The 14,751-nt window shown below is 38.2% G+C and overlaps 1 long non-coding RNA gene across 1 annotated transcript in view; it reads left to right on the top strand.

Annotated features, from left to right (window-relative positions):
* Nucleotides 1–367: 367 nt before the first annotated feature.
* Nucleotides 368–14,751, top strand: part of LOC149123737 (uncharacterized) — a 90,291-nt gene continuing 75,907 nt past the window's right edge. Inside the window, exons 1-2 of the long non-coding RNA XR_016215131.1 lie at nt 368–773; nt 2,592–2,633. This is a non-coding gene — a long non-coding RNA (uncharacterized LOC149123737). The remainder of the gene's footprint in view (nt 774–2,591; nt 2,634–14,751) is intronic.

The raw sequence follows: 14,751 nt of genomic DNA, 5'->3' as shown, positions 1-14,751 counted from the left end.
TTTATGTCTGGAGAAAATGAATCTAACAAGCAGTTTAAACTCACAGGATCTAAAACTGAGGATAGAGTCATTATTAGAGGCCCTAAGGAAAGTGTCTAAAGGATGAGCAACTTTTTAATTGAGAGGCATATACAAAGTGACAGAAAGGGCTTGAAAATAATCAGGTGGGCTTTAAGGCCTTGTCAGTTATGAGGCTCAGACCTATCTCTTCACATGTACATCATAAAGGAGGTATCCTGTTCACTTTCATTACCTAGTCTGTGGGGAGCAACTCGGACTAGACTAAGTTACTGGAATTAAGACTTATTCTATGCATCTGCTCTCCCACAATATGGCGCTGGGAGAGAAGAAAACAGCTTCTACACAGCTGCCTCCAGTTCAGCCAATAAACTGTAGGACTTGCTCCTGATTGGAGGAGAGCAGAGTGCTCGGCGTGTGGGCAGCCGAGTTAGGATTGGCGGAAGAGGACTGTAAAGGAGGAGAGAGATGGCATGCACCAGGAACATCTAAGGGGAACACCTGAGGGAACACCTGTGCAGCCCCCGAGAGAGCCGGCCGGCGGTGTGCCGCTCCCCTGCGGAAGTGGGGAAAGTGGCAGGGGGAACCGCCCTTCCACGGAGGTGGAAGGGACGGCAGCCAACCCGGGAAGAACCAGCAGCAAACCCGGGGAGGGCCGAGCAGACGAAAGAACAGCGCAGGGTTTTGTGTCGTTCCTCCATGAAGAGGGGGAGCGACACTAGTCGGCCTGGGAGGAGAGCTGGCTTGAAGAGAAGGTAGGTGGCATTTCTAAAAGGAAAACATTTATTAGTTGATATACAGTTCTGCCTGCAATGTTGTTGACCCTACTTGGTCATCCCCTCAACAGCAGTAACCACTTTGGAAGTTGGGGCGAGTGAAGCGCTTTTCAGCTCAGAGCTAACAAGGTCTGTGGCCTTGACCTGGAGCCCTTCGACTCCAGGACAGGTCCATTTCCAGTGACCCAACTCTTGGCTGGCATGGCTGCCAGGGCTCTTCATAAGCTGACTTCTGCTGAAGCCCTGACTTTCCACATCAAAAACCAATGCAGTGGACTGGCCTGATGGGTCTCTTTGTTGGCAGATCACTGTGTAAAGCAGCCATTAATTGGCATGCCACCTATCTTAAAAGTTTTTATATCATGTTAAAACATACCTTTAGATGACAAGATAGGTGCAGATCATAATGAAAAAATAAATCATAGTTTGTTAAAATACTAAAAATATGTCACCCTCAAATATAACACAATGTTTTCCTTTATTTTAACCTATAATATATCACTAATATCTCCACATAGTGTTCAATCTAGTGGAGGAAAAAATTGGAGGAGCAGGCATGGTTTCCTTAGTGAAAGACATTGTTAGGTAGGAAGTCAGATATTACCTTTTATGTGTGTGACAAAGGCCAAAGGAGTTGACATCTGCATCAGCATCTCAAAGTCATCCAGATAACCTTCCAAGTGCAGCCCAGTATCTGTACTTCAAACCCCCTGCCCCTTCTACCTGATAACCATCCTTCCTCTAAGGCCAGGGACGGACGCCAGCCAGGCTTCCCTCTGGTAATTTCAGGGGGAAAACTCAGAAAGGAATTTTTTGTATTGACATCCAAAAAGTCCTTTGTTCTAGAAGAAGAGGGGAAGGCAAGGCCCATCCCCTTAAAAGCCCCCGGCCTCAACTGGACTGCACACTCAGCCCTCTGCCTCTCTTCTGAGCCGCCTGCCTGGCCTGGCCAGGTGTATTCTCTCCACTCAACCACGTAAACGCGCTCTCCCCCAGTCTGAGCAACTGGGCACTCTCTCAGGTTCTGACTGGAGAGGTGCCCATCCGTTCTTACGGATGTCCCTGCCCTAATAAACCTTGCTATTTGCTTTCAACTACTTTCTCACACCTGAATTCTTTCTTGCACGAAGACAAGAACCCTAGCATTCTCCAGTAACACCATGATGCACTCAGTTTTTTCAGCGGCTTTATGAGACTGTTTAGGTGACCTTGGCTGAGGCATGCACCCTCTTTACCTGTCAGTGTCCTAACTCCTCCGTGTTCCTCACATTCTCTCTGATCTATTCTTCAGTTTAGACTCCTCCTCTGCTTTCATTTCTTTTTGTTTTTTCTTTAAAATACTTAAGGCAATGAAATATAATTGTTAAAAACTTGCATCCATGGCATTTACATAAAGATAAGAGCATTGATGTGAAGCACCATAGTCATTTTTTATGAATAAAACGGAACAACTGTAAGAATATTTGAGCAAAAAATAGAGTGACAAGAAAACATAAGTAAAATTGGGCAAATAGTATGATTTGGGGAATGATAGCAAAAAGAAAAAATGATCCTGACTACAAAAAGGACTCATTCCTTTTTGAGAATTTAAAATAGAAGAAGCAAGAAGAAGAATGTCGGCATGTATTCAGATCAAGAAACAAAGGGAGGGAAGATTTTGGAGTAAAGTTCCCTATTTAAAAGTTCAATTGGCTGTGAGTCATCCTGCAGTCACAATGAGCCTTTGTACTTACCAAGTGGCTTTTGTATAAAGTTCTCACAAAGCAGAGCTGCAAAGAATGCCTGTTCTCTTTTCAGATGGACTACAACTAAATCAGAGAGAAGGGAGACAGAATAGAGGTAGGCTTTTGAATACTTCATTATGTCATTTCAGTCACTTTTTTTAAACATACCATTCGATGCATAGATTCGAAGTTCAAAATTCAATGAATTTTGAAAGGTGGTCACACCCATATAACCCTTATTCCTATGAAGACAGAGAGCATTTTTTCTCATCCCAGAAAATACTTTTCACTATAGTCAATCTACATGCCTAGGACACAAACATTATTTTGATCCCCTTTTTTATTATAGATTAGTGCAGTCTCCTCTAGAACTTCATATAAATTAAGTCATATAAAATACTCATTCAATTTTCTGGCTTTTTCATTCACCATAATATTTTTCAAAAATTTTTTTTGCTTTTAGAATCATGTGAGATTTAAGAAAAAACTGTTGAGATAACAAAAACATTTCCAATATACTCCACAACGTTTCCCCTATTAATTCTTTACATTAGCATGATGCATTTGCTACAACTAATGAATCAATATTGACGTGTTTTTAAGTAAAACTTGTTCTTTATTGAGATTTCCTATTCTAAGATCTCATGCAGAGTTTGGCCTTATGTGTAGTCATTATGTCTTCTTATGCATCTCCTGGTTATAACAGTTTCTTAGGCTTTGTTTCTGATAGTCTTACAATATTTTTGTCTGAATATAGTTGGTCTCAAAAAATGAGTAGGAAGCTATTAAATAACCCTGCTTTTCTAAATGAACTTATATAATATTGATATTATTTCTTCAATAGATGATTAATAGAATTCAACACCATGTCATTGAGATCCTTGGTTTTCTTTGTGTAGACCATTTTATTATAAATTCAATTCTTAGTTATGTAAAGAGCTATTCAGATATCCTGTTTTTTCTTGGGTCTCAGGATTTGTGACTTCTTAAAACCTTTTTAAAAGATTTATTTTAGTAAAAAAAAAAAAGATTTATTTTATTTGAAAGTCAGAGTTACAGAGAGAAATGGAGAGGTAGACAAAGACCTTCCATCTTCTGGTTCACTCCCCAGATGGCTGCAAAGGCCAAGGCTGGGCCAGGTGGAAGCCAGGAAGCAAGAGCTTCTTCCAGGTCTCCCATGTGGGTAGCAGGGGCCCAAATGCATGGGCCATCCACTGCTTTTCCCAGGCCTTTAGCCGGGAGCTGGATCAGGAGTGGAGCAACTGGGACATGAACAGGTGCCCATATCAGCTGTCAGCATTGCACGCAGTGGCTTCACTTGCTAAGCTACAACACTGGCCCTGATTTGTGACTTTTAAGAAATAAATTCATTTTTTTCTATCCTATAGAATTTTTTGGAATAAAGTTAATGGATGCCTTATAATACTTTTAATTTCTGCTTAATCATGGTGATTTTTGTTGTTGTTGTTAAAGATTTATTTTATTTATTTGAAAGACAGAGTTACAGAGAGAGGTAGAGACAGAGAGAGAGAGCAAGATTTTTCATTCACAAATGGCCACAACAGCCAGAGCTATGCAAATCCGAAGTCAGGAGCCAGGAGCTTCCGTTTCTCCCACATGGGTATAGGGGCCCAAGGACTTGGACCATCCTCTGCTGCTTTTCCAGGAGCATTAGCAGGGAGCTGGATTGGAAGTGGAGCAATCCAGACTCAAACCGGCACCCATACGGAATGCTAGCACTGGAGGTTGAAGCTTTAACCTGCTGCATCACAGTGCCAGCCTCAGTAATATTTGTTTAATTACTAGTTTTGCTTATTTATATTTTCTCCATGTTTTTATTTGCTTACCCGTATGGGTAGTATTATTGCATTCTATTTGTTGTTATTTCTTTTCTTTATTGTTGGCATCTTTTTTTTCTTGTTTGTTTCCATCTATTGCTTAATCTGAATTTAGTTTCTTTTTCTACCTTCTTAATGTAGACAATCACATCTGTTGAGTCCAATCTTAATTTGATTCTCTTCTAATATAAACATTTGGTGGTATAAATGTTATTGTTTATATAGTTTACAAGTATACCCTGTGTATAGTTTTAACTATATCACACAAACTTTAGTATTGTTTTTTGCTACCATCTGTATAAATGTCCACTTAATTAAAATTTGAGTAATAGTATTATTTAATTCATTCAAATATTGAATTACTTTCTATCAATTTCTCAATAAATGTGTGAAAGTGTCCAATTATAGTTAAAAATTTTTACATTTCTCCCTTCAGCTAATTTTTGCTTATTTATTTTGAAATTTTGTTAGATACATGATATTTAAGATTGCTGTGTTACCTTGATTAACTGGTGTTTTTATTATATACTAATTTACTTTTTGTTATTCTCCTTATACAAAAATAGCTTTATTATTTATTAATGTAACTTCTCTACCTTTCTTATGATTGTGGCTTACATAGTTATTTTATTTCATATTTCTTATTTTCAATCTAGCTATGTCTTCAGATTCAAACTTAACTTTGAAAATTAACATATATTTCAATCTTACCTATTTATTTAGTCCAAAAAATCTTTCACTTTGATTTTTAATCTGTTTAATATAATTGTTAGTATGACTTTATTTAAAGATCATATTACAGTTGGTTTTCAATTTGTTCCATCATAGGTATACTTATAATAATTTTATACAGTTTGAAAATAAATTCAAAGCATGAAAGATAAGGAATCTGAAGTAGATGATGGTTGTTTTATTTAATGAAAATCTCTCTCTGGGCAGGTATTTGAAGTAGTAGTCAACATACCAGTGAAGAGTCCTGCATCCCAGATCAGAGTGGCTAGATTTAATTCTCAGTTTTCACCCTTCACTCTTGCTAATGCAAATTATGGAAGACACCAGTGATAGTTTAAGCCAATGAACTCCTACCATCCATCTGGGAGACCTGGACTGAGATCCTGGCTCCTGGCTTTGATCAAAGCCCAATCCAGACTGTTGTGGACATTTGGAGAATGAATCAGTAGATGAGAGCTAGGTCTCTCTCTCTTTTTCTCTCTCTTTCTCAAAACAAACACTTTTTTTGAAAATTAACTTTAATATTAAGATAAAAAATACAAAATAAGTTTCCTAACTTATCAATGTTCTGTGGATGTTTTGCTTATTTATTTTTTCTGTTCTGCAAAATAGCATTCATAATTTTTTGTCACTGGACATCTAGTAAAACGGAATGTCGTGTAAACCAGAGTTTTAGAATTCTAGGTTTATGACAGTGATTGAGCCAATTTTAAAACTTATGCAATTTAGGAGTCTAAAGTATCAAGTGCTATTATACATTTCAAATAATCTAATCAATAGTCAAGATTTCATGAAATCTAATTGCTATTGAGAGTCATATAAATATGAAATCTATTTCATATTATTACCAAATGCTATTTTGTTTGTATTTTTATAAAGTATGTTTTAACTTATGTTCCTTTCAAAGGAGAATATGAATTAGGGACTTTTGGGCTAGTATTTAATTTGAGAGTTGATCAAAGGAGTAGAAGAAGGGACTGTGAGGAAAATGGAAACACAATGCAAATGTGTGTTTTGAAATGATCACTATAAAACACAGAGTCTGGGAGTGCTTGTAAAATGCACAAAATGTCTCCCCAGATTTTGCCCCATTAGGAATAGGAAGTCGAAGCTTTTATATACCAACTGGTGAAGACTACATGAAAGAGATATGTTTGCACCTGCAGGCTGCTCCCAGAGCAAGTGGGCTCCCTCATTATAGAGAAATTTTGAAGGTAGAGGGCACCCATGGGTCTAAACATTCATAGCATAATGTAAATCCAAGCTGACTCAGTTTCAACTGAAATTGGAACTGGGACAAGATAGTCAACAATATACCAAATTTTAGGTCAACATAAAATTTGAGCTCAAAAGCTGGGAGTAAGACATTAATTGTATAAAAAATAAGACAAATGATTAAAAAACAATATTAGATTACAGTAAACAAATAAAACTAGGAAGTTTTTATTAAAAAAAAAAAGCAACCTGGAATTAGAATAAGGAAGAAAACCCTTTTACATGAGAACTTGCCCATTTAAAAAGGACTGAGCGATTCCACCATGGTTGTGAAAAAACTCACCCTGGCCAGAACCAACCAAACGTGGGTTCAAATTTGGAGAAAGCAACAGGAAACTTAGTTGTTCAATCTGGAAATAGATCAGCATAAATTGCCAAAGCACAAATAAATAAAAAAATAATAAAAGAGACAAGAAAGAAAAAATATAGTGAGTGGATTTGGGGTATTTTAGATGCAAATGGGAAGATTTTTTTTCCATTTCTAATTTACTTATTTTTAATATAAAACGAACAAATTTAATGTTGTTCATAGGTAGAATTCTTTATTTATTTATTTATTTATTTTTTTGGACAGGCAGAGTTAGACAGCGAGAGAGAGAGAAAGAGACAGAAAGAAAGGTCTTCCTTTTTCCGTTGGCTCACCCCCCAAGTGGCCGCTACAGCTGGCGCGTTGAGGTCGGTGTGCTGCGTGGATCTGAAGCCAGGAGCCAGGTGCTTCCTCCTGGTCTCCCATGCGGGTGCAGGGCCTAAGCACTTAGGCCATCCTCCACTGCCTTCCAGGGCACAGCAGAGAGCTAGACTGGAAGAGGAGCAACTGGGATGGGATCCGGCGCCCCAACCGGGACTAGAACCTGGGGTTCTGGCACCTCAGGCGGAGGATTAGCCTAATGAGCCGCAGCACCTGCCCATAGGTAGAATTCTAATATGATGATCCTTCCCTTTCTTCTTCCCTCTTTCTTTCTCTTCCCTTTTTCTGTAACATTGCCTTTCAAATAAATAAATATTTTTTAAAAATAGATCTATCGTAGAATAAATACATTTGTTATGAATATAAAGATACTTGTGGGGCCAGCGCTGTGTAGTAGATTGAGCCTCCATCTACTGTGCCAGCATCCCATATGGGTGCTGATTCCAATCCAGTGTGCTCCACTTCTAATCCAATTCCCTACTCATGACCTGGGAAAGCAGTGGAAGATGACCCAAGTGCTTGGGACCCTGCAGCCATGTAGGAGATCTGGATGAGGCTCTTGGCTCCTGGTTTTGACCTGGCCCAGCCCTGGCCAATGTAACCATTTGGAGAGTGAACCAGCAAATGGAAGATCTCTCTCTCTCTTTCTCTAACTCCCTTTGTCTGAACTCTGCCTCTCAAATAAATAATTTCTTTAAAACACAGATACATGAAATATATAACATATGGATTATATGTCATTATTAATAAGCAAAAGCATATATACATCCATACATAATTCAAATACATGTCTTGTGTCTTATACCAAATTTAAATTTGGTTTAGTTTAGGAATCAACAATTAAAATACCTGAAGCTAGATATTTCGTAAGATATGAAATAATTACTGTTTAATAAATTTTAGAAGATTGCTCACATTTTTTTAAAGATTTATTTATTTGAAAGTCAGAGTTACACAGAGAGGAGAGGCAGAGAGAGACAGATCTATCCACTGGTTCACTCCCCAATTGGCCACAACAGCAGGAGCTGCGCCAATCAGAAGCCAAGAGCCAGGAGCTTCTTCCCGGTCTCCCATGTGAATGCAGGGGCCCAAGGACTTGGGCCATCTTCCACTGCTTTCCCAGGCCATAGCAGAGAGCTGGATCAGAAGTGGAGCAGCCAGGACACAAACTGGCTCCCATATGGGATGCCAGTGCTTCAGGCCAGGGCATTAACCTGCTGTGCCAAAAGTGTAGGCCCCCAAGACTTCTCACATTATACTAAGCTACTCAATAATTCTCACCATTAGTAAAACGCAAATTATAAATTAGTGTGATTAAGTATTTTGTTGGTTTCCTTGAGTTTTGTTCACGGTGGAACTTGTAAATCTCCTGTACTGCGAGAGATCCATTTTCTTGTTAGATTAACATTAATCTTTGACTATATGGATCAACCCTTTCACTTGGATTGGGCATTAACTGAATATTGAGTATTAGCAACATTGATGCTGTGAGCACAGTGTTTCACTTCCTGTGGTTTGAATCATAGCCACTTGTCAATACACACTGCAACTTTATGAATTCTAAATAAATTCTCAGGAAAATATTTTACCTAGAAAACACTCATATAATGAAGTATACCTCTCTGGCTTCAAATGTAAATACAATTTTAATTGGAAAAAAGTGGTGTCCTTGGATAATTTAGTTGCTCTCTTGTCCTGTTCTCCACTGAGTGCAAAAATTCATAAAAATGAGCAGTTCTCAATGTTAACCCTGTAGAGGGTAAAACCATTGTAACATTTCACTGCCCTCTACAGGATGCAAATGTCAGTTGTTTGGGTGGAATTCTACTTATTGCATAGAATTAAAGCAGTGAAACCCTCAAGCAAGGGTCTAGAATTTAAAACAGCAGTGGCACAGATAAAAGGATGGAAGGAGGGATGTAAATTGAGTTTTCTGTAAAATTAATGAATTTGTGAAGACATACAGTACCCAGTAAGATTCCACCAAACAAAAAAAAAGCAGTAATAAAAATGCCACTGTATGATAAGATGGCAATAACATATGAGAGATTTTATGAAATTTCCCAGTGAGTAAATGAAAAAAAAGGGAAACAAGAAAAAATTAAGAGGAGAAAGTGAGGGAAACCATTTTTTGGAAATGAGTCAGTGTTATTGTTTGATCTCATTTCTATCTTCTTGTTTAATTTCACCTGATTGCTCAAATGAAATGTCTGCAAAATGATGGATTAATTAGAACAGACAATCTTCCATTCCTTCAGCGAAACAAAGAGTTTTATCTTTGAAGATCCCATCCATAGTCTTCACTCTGAACTATAGCAAGTTTTGAAAGTCATTTACATAATAGCTAACAAAAATGTACTCAGCAAAACACCAGGCTTTCTAAACACGGGAGATAATTATGTTGGAAGAATGATATTCCATTGCCATTTCCATTTTCAAGATATATTTATTCTTCCTGTACACAGCATAGAACAACCAAACACATGTTGACATGTACTGAATAGGTGTACACCACCAGAGTGACGACAAGGTATGGGAACCCGGGTCCTAAGGGCAGGGATGAGGGAACAACTAAAGTGGACCAAAAGCCAGCAAGGAAAAAAAAATACTGCATTCTATTCCTGGCATATATATACCACCTGAATGGTATTTTTCATTATATCCTGCATTGGGAACATTCTATTATTCCACTGGGAAGTCATAGCAGAAGAGATATAATTATCAGCAGAGTAATGGGGATGCTCTTGCTAATGGCCAGCTATTCAAATATCTCAATATAATCGTCTTGCCCAATCTCTCCCCATTGCATACTCTTCTGGAGAAACTCATCATTTTTTCCACTTACTCCAGCATAATGAATTCATTTTGCATTTTCTTTGTGAGAAATTAAGAGGAATCGCAATATAATGTGTTGACATTTGAAATTCTGCACAGAAAAGTTTAGGCTGGCAATTTAGTTTAATCGCAAGCTAGCAGGGAAAGGCTGTTTATTAAATTAGTTCCTTGTGTACAGAACACATATTTTCTTTGTGAACTTTGCCTTTGTACCTAGGTTTGGATTTTTTCCTCTATTCTGTGTAAGTTACAGTTTTCTCAAAAGAAAAAGTAATGTGCTCTAAACTGAAATATTATGTGTTTTGAGATTTGGAGGTGATGTTTTTGCAGTAAACCTGTTGACACTGAACATGAGCACTGACTGAGAGGTCCTTGTGAAAAAGGAAAAATTAAAATAAGCAAAAAGTTACCTTTAAGAAAAGTCACCAAAGAGCCTGTTTCTTTTTCTGTGGCATTAAACCACATTGTTGGCTGCTCTCATAGCAAAGATACTTCCTCCTTATTGGATTCAAGCTAGCCTGATCCTTTGCACAAATCTGAGTTTCAGTAGTTATTTGCATATGCTCTTCCTCATTTTTTCTATTTTTGAGTGTCCATTCATTTGCTCCAGTAAGACTTGCAAACTGCTTATAAAATTGCCTTTCCATTTTCTCTAGCGGATTTTTAGATATCTGGGCAGGTGATAATATGAACCAGTTATAAAAAGCTGTTGGAATCAATGACTTGGACGACAGTTTTTCTTTCCTCTTGGCCCCTACTAAAAATTTAATTAAGTTTCAACATTTGGGAGAGGAGGGGGAAGAGGGCAAATCTAGGTGTGAAGGTTTTGCCATCAGTTGAAGGGGATCAGGGTGAAGAAAAAGTGAGTGCCACATTTGATTGACTTCCTATTATATCTCACAGTCTTGTGCTCATTTGCTTTCTTCTAAAACATTTTCATATCCAAAGAAATATTGTGTGAACCTAAAAACCTAACATCTTATAAAGAAAATAATCATTGAGGAAATATCCATCTCTCTAAATTTCTCCCATCCTTTCTGACAAGCATCTAGATTTGAACCCCACCTGGGTTCATGTGAGGCTGGTAGGAATGGGGATTAGAGAAAGGCAATATAACTTGACTTGCAAGGCCAATAAAAGTCAACCTTAGAAACCAGTATGCATTCAGTATAATTACCTTGGACAATGTGAGAAGCAAAGCCCACCACACCTTTGTACCCAGTACCATGTGATATAACCCTACTTAGCATCTTGTGGCTGGTACCTGGTCACTGTTCACTTGTAATATCCTTAGGTGTAAAAATTATTTCAAACCACTTTGTGTTCTTGTTTAAAATTAGTCTTGGGGCACATGTTAGGCACAGATGTTAATTCATCACTTGGAACACCTGCACCCTATATCCGATTGTCTGATTTGAGTCCTAGCTACCCTTCTGACCCAGATTCTTGCTATTGCACAGCCTGGGATTCAGTGGTGATGGATCAAGTACTTGAGTCTCTGCCACTGTATGTGATACCTGGATGGAGTTTGTGGTTTCTGGCTTTGGCCTGGCTGTTCTGGCCATTTGTGTAGTGAACCAGCAAATGAAAGATCTCTGATTCTCATTCTCTTTCTTTCTCTGTCTCTCTGTCTCTCTCTCTCTCTCTGCCTTTCAAAGAAAGAGAAAATAAATAAATTTAAAAATTAAAAAGAAATTGGTCTAGGATTCTATATACTCATTTATCTTAAAGTTCTCTTCCAGTATTTTACATTAAAATTCTTGTGAATGCCACTGTTCTTTGATTCTCATTCTGTATATTATCACTGATAATAAAATCTACTTCTGTATTTCAGTGATCAAATAACTTTACTTCCTGGACTGGATTTGTGCTGTAGGAGGTGTCACACCTGTAACACCAGCATCCCATATGGGTGTAGGTTCATGTTCTGGTTGCTCCACTTCCTGCCAGCTCCCTGCTAATGGTCTGGGAAAAGCAATAGTACTTGGGCCCCTGCCATCCACGTAGGATGATCCAGAAGAAGCTCCCAGCTCTTGACTTTGGCCTGGCCCAGTCCTGGTCATTGTGGTCATTTTGAGAGTATACCATAGGATGGAAGCTCAGAATCTCTGTCTCTCCCTCTCTCTCTCTCTCTCTCTCTATAATTCCAACTTTCAAATAAATAAATAAAAACCAATAATTCAACTTTTATAACCATTCTGATATGGTACTGGCCATTTTGTTTGATGGTGTTTTCTTTGCCTAAAATATGGAATATTCTTTCAGAAACACAGTCATGTCTTTACATATATATATATATATAGCTTACATATATATATGTATATGCTTACATATATATATGTGTAAAAAAAAAAGTATAGTGTCTCAGTTTGTGCTTGGAGATCCTACAGAAGCTAACAGGAGGTAGAGAGGAAATACAGAGAAGCCCACCACAACTCTTCCAAAGTATGAATGTAAAACTGGTGTGATTGAGCTGCATTGATGTGTTCAAAGTACAATCCAGGGCCTGCTTTCAGTACTCACAGAGCAACTAAAGAAAGTAGGGGATAACGAAGTGATTTAAAGTGCATATGTTTAACAGCATGCTTAGAAAAAATGAAGTGTGATTTATATTAAGAAAGGCAGTATGTTATTTTTCCAATAACATTTTATTACAAGTCAATCACCTGAGCACTAGTTTATTTTTTTAAAAAGATTTATTTATTTATTTGAAAGTCAGCATTACAGAGAGAAAGGGAAAGACAGATCTTTCATGCAGTGGTTCACTCCCGAAATGATTGCAATGGCTGGTGCTAGGCCAGTCCAGTCAGAAACTAGAAATTTCATTCTGTCTCCCATTAACAGGGAGCTGGATCAGAAGTGGAGCCACTGGGAATTGAACTGGCATCCATGTGGGATGCCAGCATTGCAAGCAGCGGCTTAACCACATACACCAAATGCTGGCCCCACAGAGTACTAGTCTTTTTTTTTTTTTAAGATTTATTTATTTGCTTGAAAGAATTACACACAGAGAGAAGGAAAGGCAGAGAGGGAGAGGTCTTCCACCTGCTGGTTCATTCCCCAGTAGGCTGCAACGGCCCGACACAGGAGCCAGGAGCTTCTTCTGGGTCTCCCATGCGGGTGCAGGGGCACAAGGACTTGGGCCATCTTCCACTGCTTTTCCAGACCATTAGAAGAGAGCTGGGTAGGAAGTGGAACAGCCAAGACTCGAACTGGCACCCATATGGGATGCTGGAACTGCAGGCAGTGGCTTTACCCGATACGCCACAGCACCAGCCCCAGTACTTAAGTCTTAATCTAGTCCTAACTTTCTATGTAACCTTTAGGATAGGAATCATAAATGCCTTCATCTCAGTGAAAAAAATGAGAGTTTTACACTTGTTTTTGTGACTACCATTTCCAATTGCTCTTATTTTTGCATTTTTTAGGTTTATGTATTTGAAAGAGTTACAGAAAGAGTTAGAGAGAGAGAGAGAGGGCTTCCATCTGTTGACTCACTCCCCAAATGGACACAATGGCTGGAGCTGAGCTGATCAGAAGACAGGAGCCAGAAACAACTTCTGGGTCTCTCACATGGGTTGAGGGGCCCAAGGACTTGGGCCATCCTCTGCTGCTTTCCCAGGTGCATTAGCAGGGAGCTAATTCAGAAGTGGAGCAGCCAGGACTCAAACCAGCTCTTGTAAGGGATGCTGGTACTGTAAGCTGAGGCTTTAACTCGCTGTGCCAGAGCTCTGGCCCCCCATTTCCAATTAGGACAAGTAGACTTAAAATATCTGAAAGCCAAGGTGTCAATGGAAAATTGAAAAAAAAAAGCTATAGTAGTTTTATTTTAAGTTATTCATTTTTAAGAAAGTTTGGATACCAATTAAGAGGAGGTGATATAATTAACTGAGAAGAGCTTTGGTAAAGAAGTACAGCAAATAGGATCAAGCAATCCTTCCTTTGGATTCACTGAGTATATACTGCCTTAAATATTACACACTCACATTTCAGGATGCAAACATGCACAAATATTTAAACTGATTTCTCGCTTTAACAATCTGCTGAAAGAGCAGGTATAACTCTACAAAAATATGATGCAAAGAAGTGAAAAACAGTGTAGTTCCATGAGGAAGCACAACAGAATTTCGATAGTGACATACATTAAGCAGTCTTGTAGGAACAGCTGGTGTCTGACAAAGGTTTTAGAATTATTAGGGGTATTAAAATGAACACAAAACAGGGACTTGCTCAATTTGGATGTAGGATAGACAGGGCATTCTGTTATATATGTCATTTAGTGATTATGTATAGGCAGGCTCTCAAATACTTTGTTCAATAATAATGGGTATGTGAAGGACACATCGGAGACGTAACTGAGCACCTTAAAGGATTCTAGCATATTTTGAAAGAATAGATGACAATGAATACCAAACACCCTAAAGTTATAGCTCACCAAAAATAAAGGATCTGCCCAGACATCCAAAACAACAGACTTTCTTTTCCATAAGATTCTACTACAGAGCTGTTCTTTGTCATGCCATAAGATAGAGTTCTGTTACACTATTATGTAGATGTAGGTTCTTGAACAGGGCAATTATAGAGGAATATAGAGATTGATCTTAATATCAAGCACCTCATAACTTTGCAATCACAATTTCTCTATAATAGTTTCATTTTAAAATATTTATTTATTTATTTATTTTGAAAGAGTTACAGACATACAGAGAGAGACAGATTTTCCAATTGCTGGCTAATTCCCGTATGGGATCCATACGGGATGCTGACATCACAGGCGGTAGATTTACCCTCTATGCTTCAAAGCTGAACCTTATAATAATTTCATTATATATTCAGTTATGTCAACATAGTTTAATTATAAAAGC

This window comes from Oryctolagus cuniculus, chromosome 10 (assembly GCF_051225735.1).
Source record: "Oryctolagus cuniculus isolate XC-2025 breed Fujian yellow rabbit chromosome 10, ASM5122573v1, whole genome shotgun sequence".
NCBI lineage: Eukaryota > Metazoa > Chordata > Mammalia > Lagomorpha > Leporidae > Oryctolagus > Oryctolagus cuniculus.
The sequence above is the reverse complement of the archived record's forward strand: the minus strand, read 5'-3'. Positions and strand labels throughout refer to the sequence as shown.